The 18,484-nt window shown below is 32.6% G+C and overlaps 1 long non-coding RNA gene across 1 annotated transcript; it reads right to left on the bottom strand.

Moving 5' to 3' along the window:
* Nucleotides 1-9,115: 9,115 nt before the first annotated feature.
* LOC134234502 (uncharacterized) lies at nucleotides 9,116-10,212 on the bottom strand. Its single transcript, XR_009985190.1, has 3 exons — nucleotides 10,070-10,212; nucleotides 9,414-9,538; nucleotides 9,116-9,259 (listed from the first exon to the last, which is right to left on the bottom strand). It is a non-coding gene; the product is annotated as an uncharacterized LOC134234502 (long non-coding RNA).
* Nucleotides 10,213-18,484: the final 8,272 nt, after the last annotated feature.

The raw sequence follows: 18,484 nt of genomic DNA, 5'->3' as shown, positions 1-18,484 counted from the left end.
GCAAAGCAACGAATAGGTCTTCCGTTGGAGCTACGGACTAGAAGACGTAACCTTGAGTCGAGGTCAAAAGCCACATACTAAAGATATACAAGTAAAAAACCTTGTAAGAGAAGCAACTTACAATGTTTCGCTAGGAAAAAGACTGTAAAGGAATACTAGTACGTGTGACCTTGATCTTTCCAAATGACCTTGTGCTAAGCAATAACTAACTCTCGTTAGAGCTAAAATTGAGATAAATAGAGTTAGGTCAAGGTCAAAAGAAAGGCCAAGTTCAAAAATGGTGATGCCATTAAATAGCTCTCATCAGTATGCATCAACATGTGAAGTTTGATAACACCATTTTGAATGGTATGTTTAAAACTGAGCTAAACACTAATTTAAGAAAAGTGAGGTATATACATGTATATAAAGTCAAGTTTAAAAAAATGTTAATGCAATTGCATAACTCTAATTAATTACTATCAGTATATAAAGATTGACAAAAATATCTTGGATAGTTTGTTTGAAACTGAGCTTTGAACTGAGCTAAAGGCAAAGTGTGACAGAAGGAGAGAAGGAAGGACAGAAAGTAGGAAGGATGGAAGACGTCCGACAAACACCAAATGCCTTGGCCATATTCATGGCAGGGCATTACATGTCATGTATGATTATTGGTTTACATAAAAATAGGTCGTAACTTTCAGTCTCGGAATTCAACCCCTAAACTACATGTATATATGCATGTACAAAAACAAATCAACCGACTGACATTCTCTGCTTAGAAGGAAGACATTGTATTCATTTTAAGGGATGGGGTACTTATAGTGATGAGAGGAATTTAACAACCTGTCGGTCCATGAAACATTATTTTGGAATGTCTGTATACAGCTGCGTGGCTTTTCTTAGAATGAAATTAGTATTTTTTGAAATATCTAAATAATTCTTTTATTGACGCCGTGATATATTTGATAGGCTGTATAATAGCTGTTCGGATATAGTGCCGTTTGAAGGTCCAACACCTTTCTTTTAATATAACCAAAGGTTCTAGTGATCTTTTTTCCGTATAGTCGAAATGCATGGGAGAAAGAAAAAAACGTATGGGGTCGTTCAAAAACAAATTAATGAGTTGTGTTTTTCACCTACACAGACACTTTTTTTCTTCTGGTTTTCCTTTTTTGTGAATTGCCGTTTATTTTGTTTACAAGCTTGTGTTCATACCGCTGTTCATACGCGCTACCAATGTGAGAGGAGAAAACAAGACGTCGTCAAGCAACAATGACTGACCAGATGGACGTTTATATACATTGTAATCATTATACAACCAAATATCAGAGCGAATCGATAATTTAAGTACCTAGTTAAATACATAGGAATTCAATAATTAAGGAAAAATTCTAGGCAATAACGAATTTTTAATTAAAATCACTATGGAAAGAATTAGCATGTAAGGTTTATTTTGCATATCATTATGTGAAGCATTTCTTATTTTCAACAGAAAAAGCCTCAAAATGGCACATTTCAAGTGAATTGTGTTAGAAAGTGTCCACAAATAACAAATCACATATCTCAAGATCTTTGTGGGCGATGCCTAAAAATGTTATCTGAAAGAAAATTTTTTAAAAATTTGTCTTCTGCAACTTTTTAATATTAAATGGAAATATATTTCAATTTCATGTTTAACATGTATACATGTGATAAAAATTTTTTATATTTTTCATTGAATTTCAATTATTTAGATAAACAATAAGCGAAAGTTTTACACCATTTTCTAATTTTGTAAATTTGTATGGAAACGTAGTTCTGAAAGTACCTAGTTAAATACATAGGAATTCAATAATTAAGGAAAGAATTTAATTTATATTTTATGATAAATAGGCAATAACGAATTTTCTAATTTTGTAAAATCGTATTCTGAAAGCTCTGGATGTATATGTTTAGCCGCTCTTCTATGTAAAAGTTCATACATATAAAACATGTAATTATTATCGGCTGCGGTAGCGGCCAATCTTTATGTGATTGTGTTAGAGAGTGCACATGGGGAAATGAGACGTTTTTTTATTACTTCAATAAAATAATTCGTAAATTATAACAAGTAAAAATCATGCGTAAAATATTTTAAAAACTTGCTTAAACTTAATATTAAATGTTGAAATATATTTCAATTTCATTGTCATTAATATCTCATGATCATCGATAATTTATGGTCATATAAAAAGAGTTTACATCAGATACTCCCCAGCCTGAGAGTGTGTAAGATTTGAAAAGAAATCTCTTGATTTTCCGGATAATGATGATGTGGTTAAAGTGCATGGTGAATAAAAAAAATGAGGAGTTTTTCAACTTCTAGTAAAAATTGTTTTGAATTTGCTCTACATCTACAAATGACACAAAGATCATGAAGATATTTTTTTTTAATTTTGCACTGCGGTTTGCAGCATAGCCTGCTCTGCAGAAACCATGAGCATTATCACGTAATCAAGATCCAGGGTATCGAGGCTCGGACAGGCCTACACCTTCATTTTGATGACAATAAATTCTTCTTATACATCAATGAACATGATTTTTTTTTAACATCGATAAATCTATTTATGAGCAAATGCGGTAAAATTATTTTTTATTTTCCTTTGAAAACAGCCTGAAATAGAATTGAAAAACTATTTCAGCTTTGAATATCTTGACGTGCTTTCCTGCATGTGAAAGAATTTTTTTGCTTTGCAGCCAATTTGATGCTTTGCATCAATTAAATTCGTACTGACATTGTACATGTACAGGCATATAAAATATTCTGTTTATTGGACGAAATAGTATACCATTCTGTACAATATCATTTTAAGTTTAGTAGCAAATAACTGCAAACTCAAAAGTGCTTAATTTCATGTTGGATTTCCCCCTGTGAATTAGAAACGTTAAATCCACTTACAATTATCATGCATGCGTACATGTAGTTTAAGATTCATAAAACAATTACCACTTCGATAAATACAGGGAAAAATGGTGTAAAACTAGCTTGTGTTTTTTTTTTCGGCTATCAAAAAGCATAAAACTTGAAATGAATAAATGCACAAGCGATTACGATTGATTAAAACAAGCTGAAATAGAGTGAAATTGAATGATATGAAAGGAGTCGACATGATCATGATGATTTCAAACCCAATTTTCCATTTGTAACTATCGGAGTACACAACTGATATTCAAATCGACATACCCGCTGCTATCTGCGGACACGTGCTTGTAAATGAGGACTGGGCTACAAAATTTTAGACACAAAGCGACAAAGCTGGATGTAAACTGTTTATTACAAATACGTGAATAATAGTATATTTTAAAGTATTTTTTTTACGTTCAATGTTAATTAATATAAAAAAAAATAATGGAGAAACAAAAGAGTGATGGTAAAAATAAAACGTACATAATAGTACATTACGTATCACAAGACTTCCATCACTAATTATAATTATTTGCCGAAGCCCCTTTTCAATTACAATTTAAATAAAATACATTAACACGGAATAGAGAAATAATTTTTGCGTGAACAGGCCAAAGAAAGCGATCACAATTCAAAATGATTTATGCACCAGTGTTTCGAATTACGATTAAATGAAAGATCGGTGAAGTATTTTTATTGATTCGATAAATTAAAAACATGATTTTCTATAAATTGATAGGTCTTTGTACACAATGGATTTTAAACACGATCACAGACACTTGCATTGTTTACGACAGGTGGCTGGTACACTAGTGACCTCGATCGACAGCGTGGGATTCGGGTGTTGGATTACATAACTGTTACAAACATCTAGGCGATCTTGGAGATCGCCAAATGTATACAACTAATGATCGTGAATTATTCGATGCATAGAGTTAAAATAACTTATAATTGTTATAATAATCAATGTAGAAAGATAGATTTAATATATTCCGTTTATGAAGACGTGTTCACTATAAAACTAATTAATAATAAATAAAAAAGAAAGACTAATCGTTATAAATAATTTAATAGTGAACCGTAAAGCACGTATAAAGCCCTATTTAGAAGAAAATTAAAATTAAATACCATAGGGTTTATTACTGATAGGAAGTTTGTGTAAATATACACATGAAGAGGTCTGATTTCCTTTCCGAATGAAAAACGCTACCTGTTTACCTGGCCTGCTTTCAACTACGTATTACGCAATACCCCCGGTATAATCGAACACAAAACATTTTCATCAGATTAAAAAGGTGTCAAAGAACAATTTTGTTCGTATAATCCAGATCGAAATATTTACCGTTTTTGAGTTATAAAGCAAAAACTTTCAAGCTCCCTAAATCCCTAATCATAGGGGCCAGCCCCTTTTGAATAGTATGATATGAAAGCCCTTGCATTTATTCACAACTTTTGTTCAACATGTCTTAACAAAATATTTTTAGTTTTCAAGATAAAAAGGAAAACATGTGTAAATTTTCGCTCTTTTAGGCGTTCTATTTTTTGACCCCTGTATAACGCCATTTTGAATAGAGAAATCGAAAAACAAAAACCGATGTGCACAACTTCAATCCTTCTGTTATCTAAAACCAGTAAAATTTCTGCTCCAGCTCTAGTGGTCTCTGAGCCTTTGTCTGGAAATGAAAGCCTATAATTTTTCGTTTAAAGGGAAATAACTCAAAACCGGAAGTGACTTTTTGAAATTATCGACAGCATTCTGATAGAGTTTATTACCGTCTATAATGTCTTAAAATTTGAGCAAAATCCATTGAGAATTGAGTGAGATATGAGGCCTCAAAGTTGGCGTCTAGGAAGAAAACAAAAAAAACCTTCATTTTACGTCATTATATTTTACACAAAACAATTATTCTCGTGTATATCTTCTTTAGTTAAGATTATATATATAGACAAATAAGACATATAACCAGAAGAAAAAAAATTGTCTTCAAGTTATAAATATCAAATACCAATACAAATATGGTGACATTTAACGTTTTTCAAATACAATTTAGATTTAAAATTTTCTATTATGTTTATGATTTCGTTTAGGATATGTATTCATCATTAATATGTGTAGCTACAGATCTGTAGATCACTGGTCTGAAAAAAAAATTGGGATGGGCGATTAGAGAGTTACTGTGCACCTATTGAAAAAAAGTGACTATATTTTTGAAAATGTTTTCAGCACATATTCTGATATGTCTGCTCACGGCAGTGCACTGGTATTCAGTTTGACGAATCTGTTGACGATGGACGGTCATTCGGTGTCTAAGGGTGTCCCCGGTTTGGCCAATATAATGCTCGCCGCATCCTGAACATGTCATGACATATATCAAATTTGAACTTTCGCAGGTAAAAGAAGAATGAATAACGAATTTTCTTCCGTTTTTAAAAATAAATTGTTCGGTTTCCTGTAAAAAGGGACAGGTTCCACATCTTGGATGATGACATTTTTTAACACCGGCTGTTTCTTCTGTATTGTTAAATTTGGTTCGTGTTAAAATCTTCTTTAAGGATGGGCTCTGTCTTTTACTTTTGATCAATTGAAATTCACTGAGTACGTCTTTCATCCTTGGATCATTCTCTAAAATTGGCATGTTGGTTTTGATGACTTGGAAAAATTCTTGATTTTTTGGATTGTGTGTAGATACGTAGGGAATGAGATTTTCTTGTATCTGAAGTAGGCTGTTTCTGTCATGTAGTTTGGTGTTGTCTATTCCTTTTTCAATCAGTAAGGTTGGATAATGCCTTTGTTTTAATAATTCCCGTAACTCATTAAGTCTGACATTTAAAATATCCTTGTCCGATATTATGGTACAGAGTCGCCTAGCTAAATTATATGGAATGTTGTTCTTGATGTGTTATGGATGACAGGAATCGTAGAGAAGGTATTGTTTTGTGTCCGTGGCCTTGTAATATACGTCAGTTACGATTTTCCCTTCTTTTTTCATGACCATAACATCTAAAAATGGTAACTTGTTTTCGTCCCTCTCCATTGTAAATTTTAAGTTGGGGTTCATGTTGTTTAAAATATCATAGAAATATATATATATTGTACTAGAAAACATGGTATTATTTTGATGGCAGCTTAAATATACGCAATAACGATAATATATACTTTTTTCGATGGGTAGCGCTGTTGCTTTCTGGTCGTCTATCCCCTTTTTTCAGACCAGCGAGCTACAGATCTACAGCTATATATCGTTCTAGTTTTGGACTAAAAAGTGTGAAATAGTCCTAAAAATAACTTTCTCTTCCAGTACAATTGGACCTACGTGCAGAATTTGCATTATTTACCTGTGAGTGGTTTTATGCCACAATAACAAAGTCCTTTCCCACACATATTTTCTGGAAGGAAGACTTTAAATCCATATCCTGTCCAATCTTGGACACCAAGTACCTTTTTATAATCAAACACATTTGATGTTGGAAATGTATCTGAACTAAAATAAAACGAATATAAAGGCACCCTCTGGTGGGCTAGGAAGTCAAATCCATCAGGTTTTATGTAGATTATGACTGCATCTGTTTCACTTATAACCTCAAAAGTAAAATAAATTATCGGTTCTGGATGTTGTGGATTAATGAGAGGGGTATATCTTTTGAATTCCAAATCCCCTTTATTCCGAATATTTGTGTCCACGGATATGTTTTGGGGAATATACATCACTGGCACGGAAGAAGTTGCCTTGGTTGCATTTTCTCCAAATATATAAGGGTTTATCAAGTAGTTAGTGACCTAAATGAAAAAAAATATTAAATATTTTTTTAAAGTAATTATTCCTTTCGTTACTTTTACTTTCTTTTAAATGTATTCTCTAATTCACTAAAAATCATTATCGCTAATGTATTGTATATTATCAAAAATAATTGATATTATTTTACTCATAAACTTAAAAATATCAAAAAAAAAAATATTATATATATTAAATCGAAAGTCAGAAAATACTGATAATTCCAGGCATGATGCATGTTTGTCTGAGCCATTCACTTCGTGTACACCTTCCAGAAACTCATCTTGGACATTTTCAAGATCGTTGAGGGACACTTTTCTTATCATTATTTCCAGTACTTTATATGCCTTGAAGTGAAGTCGCTCGCCAAAAACAATAGTTTTGTGCATGACATTTACAAAGGCTGATTGGATTCGTTTTATAATTGGGATACATTTTCTTGCCTGAAATAATTACGGAAATAAATAAAAAAAAAATCTCCCAACAATACAATGCAATGTAAATCAAAACCAAAAAAACACAGTTGTTCTTTAATTTCATATTGTAGCGGTCAAACAGGATAAACAATAGAAGTGATCATTAAATATTTACATCTGTGATATTTCTATATGAAAGAGATAAGAAAGCTTAACTTTCATTTTTCTCTACCCTTGTAAGAAAGACAACTTTGCTTTTATGTTGGACAGTTTTTTTTATTGCAATTATAATTAATTATATACCGTCTCTCTTTGCTGAAGTTGAAACTCTCGTTCATGTGCTCGTATTTGATAAATAAAACCAACTTGTCTATTAATGCTTTGATAGTCTAAAGTTACGTTCCCTTGACTTTGTTTTAACAGGCTGGTTTCTTGTAGGAAGAACTTGAGGTGTAACATGATTTCCGCTCTTATATCATCTTCGGAAAGTTCAATATCCAAGTTTTGTAGTTTCCGAGGTAGCATCTTGTTCAAGACATTGTCCAATACCCGATGATAAACTATCATATGTTAACATTTGTGGTTAATTTATATTGTAGAGAATGTTGAATATCTATTTGAAAATGCTTAGAAAAAAAATAAGAAAATATTGTATGTTATGCATAAATATTATGTAAAAAAAATTATATCATTATGTTTTGCATGCCGTTATTGGCACTTGACAGATTTAAAACTAAAAAGTAAATTGAAAATGGTCTAATCAGCTGCAGAGATGTGATATATAGATACCAAGTAGCTCCCAAAATTAGACAAGTTAAAAAATGTTATACCAGAAGAAAACTTGACTTAAACAACACTATAAATGTTAAATCATTAAGAAATACTCGTTTTTTACATTGGATTTTTCACTACTATGAACCCAGTACACAGTCTTACCATTAGCAATGTCTGTTAGTATTTCAACTGCGCTTGTAGATAAAGGAGTTCTCCTGCTGCCATCTTCCAAACAGTCAATGACAGTGTCCACGATTTCAACCGTCATGATCTGTTTGAATAAGAAATAAGCTAACATGTTCATTCATTCACAATAATTTATCAAAATGTAATCAAAATTTTAAAAAATTTCATGATAACATTGTTCATTTTCTAATTTATCCCTACTTTTTTACCGGAAAGATTTATGTCATCAATCGACCCTACCGAATTAACTGATATTTTTAAAACTTCACATATTTCCGACTTAGAAAAACACAAACCACTGCCTCCAAAGTTAAATACGGTTCAAAACGAGTTAGAGCATCCAAGGTACTGAAAATTTGCTGCATGTCTGCCAATTTGAATCTGTCGGTGAAATTCGCACAACCAGGCTTTATAATGCTTTTGGCCAATTGAAGAAGCTTCTCGGTTTTCTGTTTTGGAAGTTTAGGAAAAAAATCTTGTAAGATTTGTTATTGTTAACAACATGAAGTCCATGAATATTTTGTTATTACAGTCTACCTGTTGATAAACAAGAAACACAGGCCCTCCTCCGGATGTATCAATGTTAATGGACTCTATATCACCTTTTACTTCTTCTTCAGTTGTTGTGCTATCAACCTTTAAAAAAAATATTTTAAAATATGATAAAAGTATCCTTAAATGTGTGACTCTTTCTTTTGAAAACATTCTTTTACAAAATCTTAACCATATCGTAAATGTATAATTGGTAAGGCCATCTTTAAAAAAATGTTTAAATTTAGTTTCCCTCTCCCGACTTGGTCTGTAAATATTTGGTCGGTTGCTACATGTATGTAAGTGATTTTTTTTTCCCAAAAAAAATTTAATTTCAATGATATTTTTGAAATCTAATTGTCTAAGTATTTTCTAAAAAATAATTCCTTCTTTAAGGTAAAAAAAAGTTTTGAATCGCGCCATTTTTACCCAGCCAGTCAGGAGAGGACAACCAAACAATTTTTAAAAGGTCTAATCAAAAGGTCATGAACTTCAGTACATACAAATGGAAATTGCTTGAACCCAGCTGCAACGGCTCCTAAAAAACTCAAGGTTTGAAGGTCATTTCCTGACAGATTGTAGTTGTTGAACTTTGAATCAAAGTTATTAAACGAGGACTCAATTGTTGAAATGTCTTTTAAATCTTCAGGTTCAAAGTTAGAAGGTGGAATGACCTGCAGAAGTAAAGCATTGCACTTCATATCAATTCTTGCAAAAAATCAAGAATGCCTTGGTTAGTGGTAAAATCAGTCAAAATAGAGATCTGAGTTTAAATGATGTGAACAAATATTTGGATAAAGAGGAAAAATGATGTAATCAGATCAATACTGTAATATTTGAGGAATACGTTCCATAATCCCCATAGATGTCAAAAATCCGAACTCGGACAGTAACTGTGTGATTAAAACCTGGATCCCCCGGCTGTACAGGGACATCTAAGATGCGACTCTCACCTGAAACAAAGGATCGATTTTACTAGAATGGAGCATATTCTAACTGATGTGTCTTCAATCATTTATCTTTTAAGTTGTGAACATGCAAATACTTAAATAAGAAAAATATCTCTTTTTTTAATCAAGTGATTTTTTTTGGAGGGGGTGGGGTGGGGTGTAAAGGCAGGGCACTGGTCATGGAATCTTACGAATGGGAGACCTCTATTATTCAGTAACATTTAAGTTACCTGAATGGGAGAGCCTCATCCTGCGTTTATTTGATAAAACTGCACAATTTATTATATAAGTTTTAAAAATCTTTTTAAAAGGTACTACTTTATATTAAATGTAGATTGGTTACATCATTTTGTTAGAATAATACCTTAAATATTTTGAATGAATAAAAAATTTAAATAATCCAGAAAGAAAATAACATTGACTGTGCTTTGATCAGAAAACTATAATCAATTTGTGACCATACGTCTTTCAACAAATTCCATTATATCAAAGATAATCCATACATATCGAAATAGTGCATAAATATGTACATACTTCCTTCATACAGAAAATTGACAATGATTCCTTCTCCATGTGTATAGTTTCTTTTTGTAACTGTTTCGTAGAGGTATGTGAACACATTTTCATTTTCGTCTGGATCGATCCAATGTGAGCACTGCACGCTCAGAAGAATAACCACTGAGTCTATCCCAAAAGCAAATGAAACATTGAGCATAATTTACAGGGCATATTTTTTTTCACTTTCTCTTTAAATTTTAGAAACATATCAAGTTAGCATATACGAAATATATCCTTTTGGGTCATATTTTAACTGTTTTGTAATGCGTTCTTATTTTGTTAGTTACCATAGCAACAAAAAAGATTAGGAAAATAGAACTATTTTACATTTTTATCTTCCCAAGAAATATTTTCTCAAAGATAATACCAGTTTTTCGTAACTTTTTGGGTATATTCAAAACCCTCATCAAATGATGATGTACACAAGAAACTTAAAAGAAGTATGTATTTTCTACGAATGCTGGACAACTCGCCCCCAGGTTATGACAATATTTTTTCTAATCTGAATAACATACTGCAGTATTTGCATTTATACGACTATTATGCTTATAAAGGTGCGCTTAAAGAGATGAGAATATACAATTAATATAATGTTTTACTATTGTTCTTATGTAACATTATATTTTTTCTCACGTGAGTTTCATGTCCTATGTTGTTTTCCGCGGCAGGAAATGCACCATAGGATCTCTTGGCGTTGTCGGAGATGAAGATTGCATACAATGTCAGCCATGATTGTAACTGATAGCCTGGTCCCCTGTCTCATCCTTGCCAAGTGACGCGGAGAATACGAAGCAAAACAGGGACAGGGAACCAGGCTATGAAACTGATAACAAATTCAAGTCATTTCTTCCTTATATAGGGATCATGTCAAATTATTTCATTTGTTTTCAACGCAAGCTTTCTTAAATTCTTCATCACTTTTAAGTTGCTTCGGACCTTGGATACGCCAATTTTTTTATCAACTGTATATATACGTAATTTTCGGGGCTTGCTTGTCCTAATTAATTATCACTTTGAAGTTCCAATTTTTTATCAACGAAATACACGTAATTTTCGGGGCTTGCATGTCCTAATTCATCATTACTTTGAAGTTTCTTTTCATAAGTTTCCTAAAAGCCGTCATCGATGGAATATCATTAATATGTCATTCAATAATTAAAACTGTTCAACACTTAGAACATTGTACTTGATTTACCTAGACATATTCTACAAATATAAATTTAAAACAATATGATAAATCAAAATGCATTTATTTGCTCTATTTCATAAGAAAAATAATCTAAGGAAATAATAAATACATATACCGTGTTTACTTTATATATGCGTGAAAAAAACCTAAACAAATAACAACATATTACACATACAATCGTAAATATTAATTTTATTTTATTTATAATAAATATTGATTAAAAATTATAATTTAAATTTGCATTTGAAATATATTTTATTGAATAAAATATGTCGTTTTTTCCCTGTAATACACAAGAAAAAATAATGGGGGCGAGTTGTTTCTACAATGGGGGCGAGCTGTCCTGATTGGGGGGGAGATGTCGTGACATGTGTTGGTGACTAGTTGTCCTGATTCCTTTTCTACTTAATGTAGAATATCAACAAAGAAACGGGGAGCAGTTAAATGTTGAAATACCCTCCAAAACATGTACTATTATTTTATAACAAAAGTATTATTCATATCTAAAATAAGCTTATTGTAGCTTTGCCTTTAAGACTGATTTTTAAAAGCTCGTGTTTTTTCACTTTTCTTTTCTTCACACAAAGAACAAGGGCGCTTTTGATTGGCATTCGGCAGGAATCTGGGCGTAATTGAAAAGTGAAAATTTTATCGACATGTCATATGAAATTTTTAGATTTTTTTTATTTATTGGGTTCCTGTGCAACAGGAAAGGAAAATCTTTTCCGAAATTGAGCTTTAATTTGCTTAAAAGTAAGTTGAAAATTGGCCAGATCAGACATTTGGTACAAAATGGTACATTTTTAAGCACATTTTCTAAAATTTTTCTATCTCTGGGTCTTCTCTCCATGATTTTGAAACATTACTTGTGTGTATTTTAATTCAAAGAAACAAATACACTTTTTTAAAAAAAATGGACAGGAGACCCAGAGACCACTAAAAATGAACTTTTCCCCAAAAAATCCAAATGTGTGAATGTGATACTTCTTTGTCATCTCTCTCGAGAGATGACACATTAAGTTTGATTTCCGGATGTGTTTTATCATGTTTATAATTAAAGAACTTGCAATCATTTTCTTTATGTAGTTTTAAATTGCATTAATGACAAAAAGTCGTCAAATCACTTCTCTTACACTATTAAAATTAAGCCAAAATTATAATACGCAATTGTTTATTCTTAGTATGCTGATAAAGTTTACCGAGTACTAAAACAATAAAAATATTTACATTGCACGTGGATTTGGACGATTACTAATGACACATTACTGTATTTTCCTGAAACAGCCCTAGTTTCAGGGTTGGCAAATTAGGACTCTTAAAGTTTATTCAGATACTTTTCTTAATTTTAGCTGATAGCAATTAAATGTTATTACATACAGTCATTTTTACTCTCCTTTGCTATATTTCGACAGTACCGTGTACATGTGCTTACAGTGTATATATTTTTTATAAAGCGTAAACAGTGGTGGATCCAGGAATCTTGAAAGGGGGGTCAGGGTAGGGGTCCAAAGCCTCACCAAAATATGAATTATTAAAACTTATGTATATTTTTGACACAAAAAGGGGGAGCCTGGACCCCCATCTAAATCCGCCAGTGCTGTTAAAACTTTTATTCTGATTAGTAAACGTTTCGATGTAAGTTTAGTTGATTTTCCCCTTTATATCCCAAGGGGCTCGATGGTCATGTCGTTTAAAGGAATGACAAGATTGAGGAAAATCTTTTGTAAGAGTCGAAATTACTTAAATTAGCGATTTTTACTGCTGTCAGAGTAAGAAGATTTGAAATACGTGTGAGTTCAAAAGGAACGCTAAGGTTTTACCCATCTTCTTGTAAAAAAAGTGTACATTTTACAAATACTGCTTATTGGTACATTAACAATTTTAAATACATTGAACAAAAAATATTTGTAATAATAAATTAAAACATATTTTCACATAGATTAATAATCAAAACCACGTGTCATCAGAGAGGGCACATCCCCATTTATTTAAAATTGACACAATAGCATTGTTTACATTTTAAGATTTCAATGTTTATTCAAGTTCAAGAAATAAATTTAATTTAATTTTGGAGTTTGAACACTATACCCCTTTTTTCTTAAACAAAAAGTGTTCAGGTAAGTTGTACATGTAATTCTTTTTCTAACTGCTTCTCCCTTCCCTTAAAGAATAGAAAAATCTGTAATAGCCGAGAAAAAAGTCACATTCCACTGTTTATTCTGTGACATTAACGAAGCCAAAGAGATGACTTTTACGGCCTTCTGGAAAGCCAAACTTGTTGTCCTTTTAAAACTATCTGTATATGTGTAGCGGTGATAGCTTAGTAAGTTGGGCTACCTGTCCAGTGCACTCGAAGCGAGTAGTTTTTTTCCGAGCCTGGAATGGGTCGTTAATTTTTTTTCATGCAAACAACCATTTATTTTGTCAATTTCGTTTTATGTACTGATGTATTAAAGCTTTGAATAAGATAAATTTTGGTTCAGTTTGGTTCTCGAGAGAAATCAATTCTCATCTTCTATTCTATAATGTACATGTACACGTATCATACATCTATGCATTAAATATTTTAGTTGATTATTTTTTGTGTAACATTACTATGTTATAGCACCCCCTAGGAAAAAAACGGACATAAATGTTACAATTTCTCAAGGTCTTTCAAACTAAATGAAAAAAAAAAAAAACCTATGGACGTGTTTGTAAAATCTGACCAGCTATGTTCAGTCAACCAAATCATGGACATTTAAACCATAAATGTTTCGTACAATTGATTCCTGCAGATCACTCGCCAAATGCGCCCATCTTCTTATTTTTTGGTGAAAATAATCTGCCCCCCTCCCCCTTTTTGCAATGCCTTCTAAACATTTTAGCGTAGTCTCATCACAATATGTTGAAAGTTTATGCTAATTTAAAAACAAAAATCAAACCATATGTAGCAATGTTTTTCCTTATACTAACTATTACAATGCAATTAATCATTAATGCCATGTATATTTTTGAAAAAAAAAATGACGTATATATATTTTACCTGTTTTCTGATCGATAGAGCAAGAACCTCCAGTAGGTGGCGCGTTAGTTCGTAACTTCCTGTACACATCTCCATGTATCTCTGTCTCATTGACCACCGTCATATATAAAGTCACAAGGTAGGTATTTCCAGGTGATAAAGAGAATTTGGGTATGACAAAACTTTGTTTACCAGTATCTTTATTATAAAGAAAAATACAAATAATTTTACCATTAACATTTTTTTTAAATACTGCTCTTCAGATTGTTCAAAGTAAATTTTAACAATATTTAAATCTTTTTTCATAAAATTTACCAGTCCCTGTGACTATAGATAAAGTCTGCTTCGGCTGGAACATTCCGGATTCATTTTCCTCTTTCCACAATAGCCACTCATATTGCACCTCGTGATCCGGTTTACATGACGTGCACCAAGCTATCAAAGCCAGTTTAGATGATACGGCAGTTTTTTGGTTACAATTCAGGCTGCAGCTGTAAAATTGAGAAAATGAATCGTACAATTTATCAACTTTCATTAATTGAATGAAAAGTGAATCAACAACTTGCTCTCTAAATAGCAATACTTAATCTGTAGATCCGTCGTTCCCTCTCCTATGAAACTCGCAATTTGAGTGAACTGGTTTTCAGATGAGCCTTCCTTCACAGTTACGGTAACGGCATAGTCAAATATTTCTGATACTGAAGAAGTCAACTGACCAAAACCACGTGACACCTCTCTAACAGAACACGTGCCTAATGAATTGTCACTGAGTAGAATTGTCGGTCCTCTTAAACTCACTTGGGCGATTCTGCATAAAGTTATGATAATAGTTATTTTATGACAAGTACATAGATATTCTTCAAAAGATATCTTTTAAAGTTGTGTTTTTAAAATATTAATACCTTTTACAGGTCCATGAAAATGTCAAATTCTCATTTTCTCCAAAATCTCCGTTTGCTATGTGAGATTCAGTCAAGGCATCAAATAAAGAGTTGTTAGACCTTATAACATAATCTCCACCGCTAATGTAGGCAAAAGGAAGGGAACTAAAGAATTGAACGTAACTGTATTCCGATATCCAAGTTTTGCTTAGGGATATATTTAGTAGAAGATAAAATTGTCCTTCAGGCAATGTATTTCTTTTAATAAGTAGTGTACCTTTTGTTCCTTCTAAAGGATTTTCATATGGGTACAATGTATTTGTTTTTCCACTGCTGTTTGCTTCAAATATATACCAATGAAAATAAGGTTTTTCATTTTCGCAATAAATATGCATCCTGTTTCTCATGTACAAATCGATAGATGTAGAGACTTTCATTGGATCCTTGGGTACCGAGTACTGGCGATCATATATGCCTCTTGCTTCGAAACATGCATTAGTAACTGTAATTTTCTTTGTCATCCTTTTGTCAGAAATGTAATTTGAGCAATTAACACTGATAGTTGGCACTCCAAGACTTGTGTACGTATATACAAAGACCAACGGTTGTACATTTGTTATATTCTGTTTTTTGTAGAAGATACTATCGCGATCGACAGCATCTCCCGCTTTCATGATACAAGAAATGTATGGCCTGGGTTTACTAGACGAGGTGCGAACTCTTATTGTAATGTCTCCGGGTGGAAGGGGATTAGGATCTGGATAAACATTAAGGTATAAGCTATCTTCTAACTTGAAGTCTGCAATCAAGGGTTGATCAAGATATACTCTTTCTCCATTTCCAACAACTGATGGAATGTAAAATCCGTACTCCTTATACTTGACTGTGTATGTATACACTCTCATGAGTTTACTGATGACATAATAAGAAGGTCGCCTGTAAATCGTAGACCTGGAATCTGTATAAAATGTATATTTAGCGGCACCTGGAATACCTTTTGCTTTAAATGTAACTTCTGTATCCCTCAAGTCAAATGCTGTAGGATAACAGCTAAATTGGATCACCCCTAAAGTGATACTGCGACGAAATACGTGGGTATTATTCTGAGATCCTATTTCAATGGCCATGGTATAGGTTCCGCGTTTGACAGAAAAAGTGTGTGTTCTTGTTTTAGACTCTAGAAGGAACTTTTCAATCGGAGACGTATCTCCAAAATCCCAAGTGACATTTATTCCAGGTGGAAATCTTTCAAATTTCTTTAAAGAAATAGTAAATGTAACATTAACAGGGACAGAAACGGATCGGTAATAATGTCGGTACTCCTCAGTGGGCTGCACTCGTTCCAATGTCATGCTCATGGGTGCTGGATTTTGATATTCAAAGTCAAATTCGGATAGGCTGTATGATTCCACATAAATAGTGGCTTTGACACTTTGAGTAGTTAGGTCATTTGTGCAGGTGAAATTAACCAACTTTTTTCCCTCAGACTCATAAAAATAAACCTTCCAAATTGATATGCCATTTGTAAGATTAACTGGATGCGCTTCTTCTCCTTCACCATACTGGAAAATGCATCTGACGTTTGTGGGGCTTGGACGTCCTGATGAGTAACGTAAAGTCAATTCAGTTTTTCCATCAGGTATTGGAATATACTCTATCAATGGTTTAATAGATAAACTTCCAACAGGAATTGAATATTCAACTCTTATGAATTTATACCGTATTTCGGTATACATTGTATTCCAAGTTGTCCACGTAATATTGTAAAAACCGGGAGCAGTGTACGAGTGTGAAAGTTTAAGTGAATAAAAGTAGTTGGAAAATGCTTGATCATATGTTCCTGACTCATGACAATAGTTTGTATTGTCTCCAAAATCAAGTATGAAATGAAAATTATAGTACTGAATTGACTCGAAGTAGAAATATATCATTTCATCCACAGCCGCTAAACTTTTTACAACAATTTCTTCCTTCATTCTGTTCCAAGTATAGATAACTTCACTTATCCGGTATTTGTATACGTCATAATACACATAAACATCCAGGGTGTTGTTGCCTTGCCTATTGCAGTAAGTTACGCATACATATGTAGTTTTCAGACTTTTCAGATTCGAAACAGTCTCATTAGTAGAGCAACCTGGACCGGCATTGTTAAAAATCATTACTGTAGCGTAACTATTGATATAGGTGGTGTCTATATCTGCGGTGACCCTTACTTCAAATTTCTCTTGAACTTGATATATCTTTGATTCATTAAGGTAAATCGTCACATTTTCTATAATGTTGCCTGAAGTAAAAACAGTTTGATGTGTGACAATTCAGCAGCATAAATTTCAAAAGTATTATAAAGACTGTTAACTGTATCTTAAGATAACAGTTTAAATTTTAGAAAAGACTACTACCATCCTTTTCCATATCACACCGTACTTCCGCCCAACGGCAAAGGATATAGGACTGATATTGATCTAGAGCCAAATCAGTGTGCGATGACGAAAGGAGTACATGTACTATGTTTATTACATACTTGATAATAACAAACAAAATGCTTGAACAATGATATTACTGACATCAATTCAGTCTAATTATTTTATCGAAAAAAGTAGTGATTCAAAAGTAAAAACTATTTAGTCAATATCAGCCCTTAATTCTTCTACGACTACTTAAGTCGCCAGAAATCAATAACACAAACGTAACAAGAGATGTTTGTAAAACACTTATGCCCCCCTCCCCCAAATTAGAATTTTTCTAAGTCCAAAGGGGCATAACTTTGTCAACAATGGCACGGTCATACCCAAAACAGAACTTGACCAAGATATTCATCTGATTAATCTGTATGCTAAATTTCATTTCAGTATGTGCAACCTCTGCAAAGAAAATGAACGGAAACTGCAAATAATTGGAATTTTTGTAAGTCCAAGGGGTATGACTCTGTTAAAAATGGCACGATTATACCCAAAATAGTACTTGACTTAGACATTCATCTGATTAATCTGTATGCTAAATTTCATTTCAGTATGTTCAACCTCTGCAAAGAAAATGAATGGAAACTGCAAATAATTGGAATTTTTCTAAGTCCAAGGTGCATAACTCTGTCAAAAATGGCGTGCTCGTATCCAAAACAGAACTTGACTTAGATATTCATCTGATATACCTGTATACCAAATTTCATTTCAGTATGTGCAACGGTTGTGAAGAAAATGAACGGAAACTAACATACCGATAGACAGCAGCAAAGCAATATTATTGCCTTCCCTTCTTCGAAGGGGAGCATAAAAAGTATGGTTAGTTTTAAGTTATTAAAGTTTCTTATGTTTTTG

This window comes from Saccostrea cucullata, unplaced genomic scaffold, assembly GCF_032062105.1.
Source record: "Saccostrea cucullata isolate Sc308-1 unplaced genomic scaffold, CSIRO_AGI_Scuc_v1 ctg3554, whole genome shotgun sequence".
Classification (NCBI taxonomy): Eukaryota; Metazoa; Mollusca; class Bivalvia; order Ostreida; family Ostreidae; genus Saccostrea; species Saccostrea cuccullata.
The sequence above is the reverse complement of the archived record's forward strand: the minus strand, read 5'-3'. Positions and strand labels throughout refer to the sequence as shown.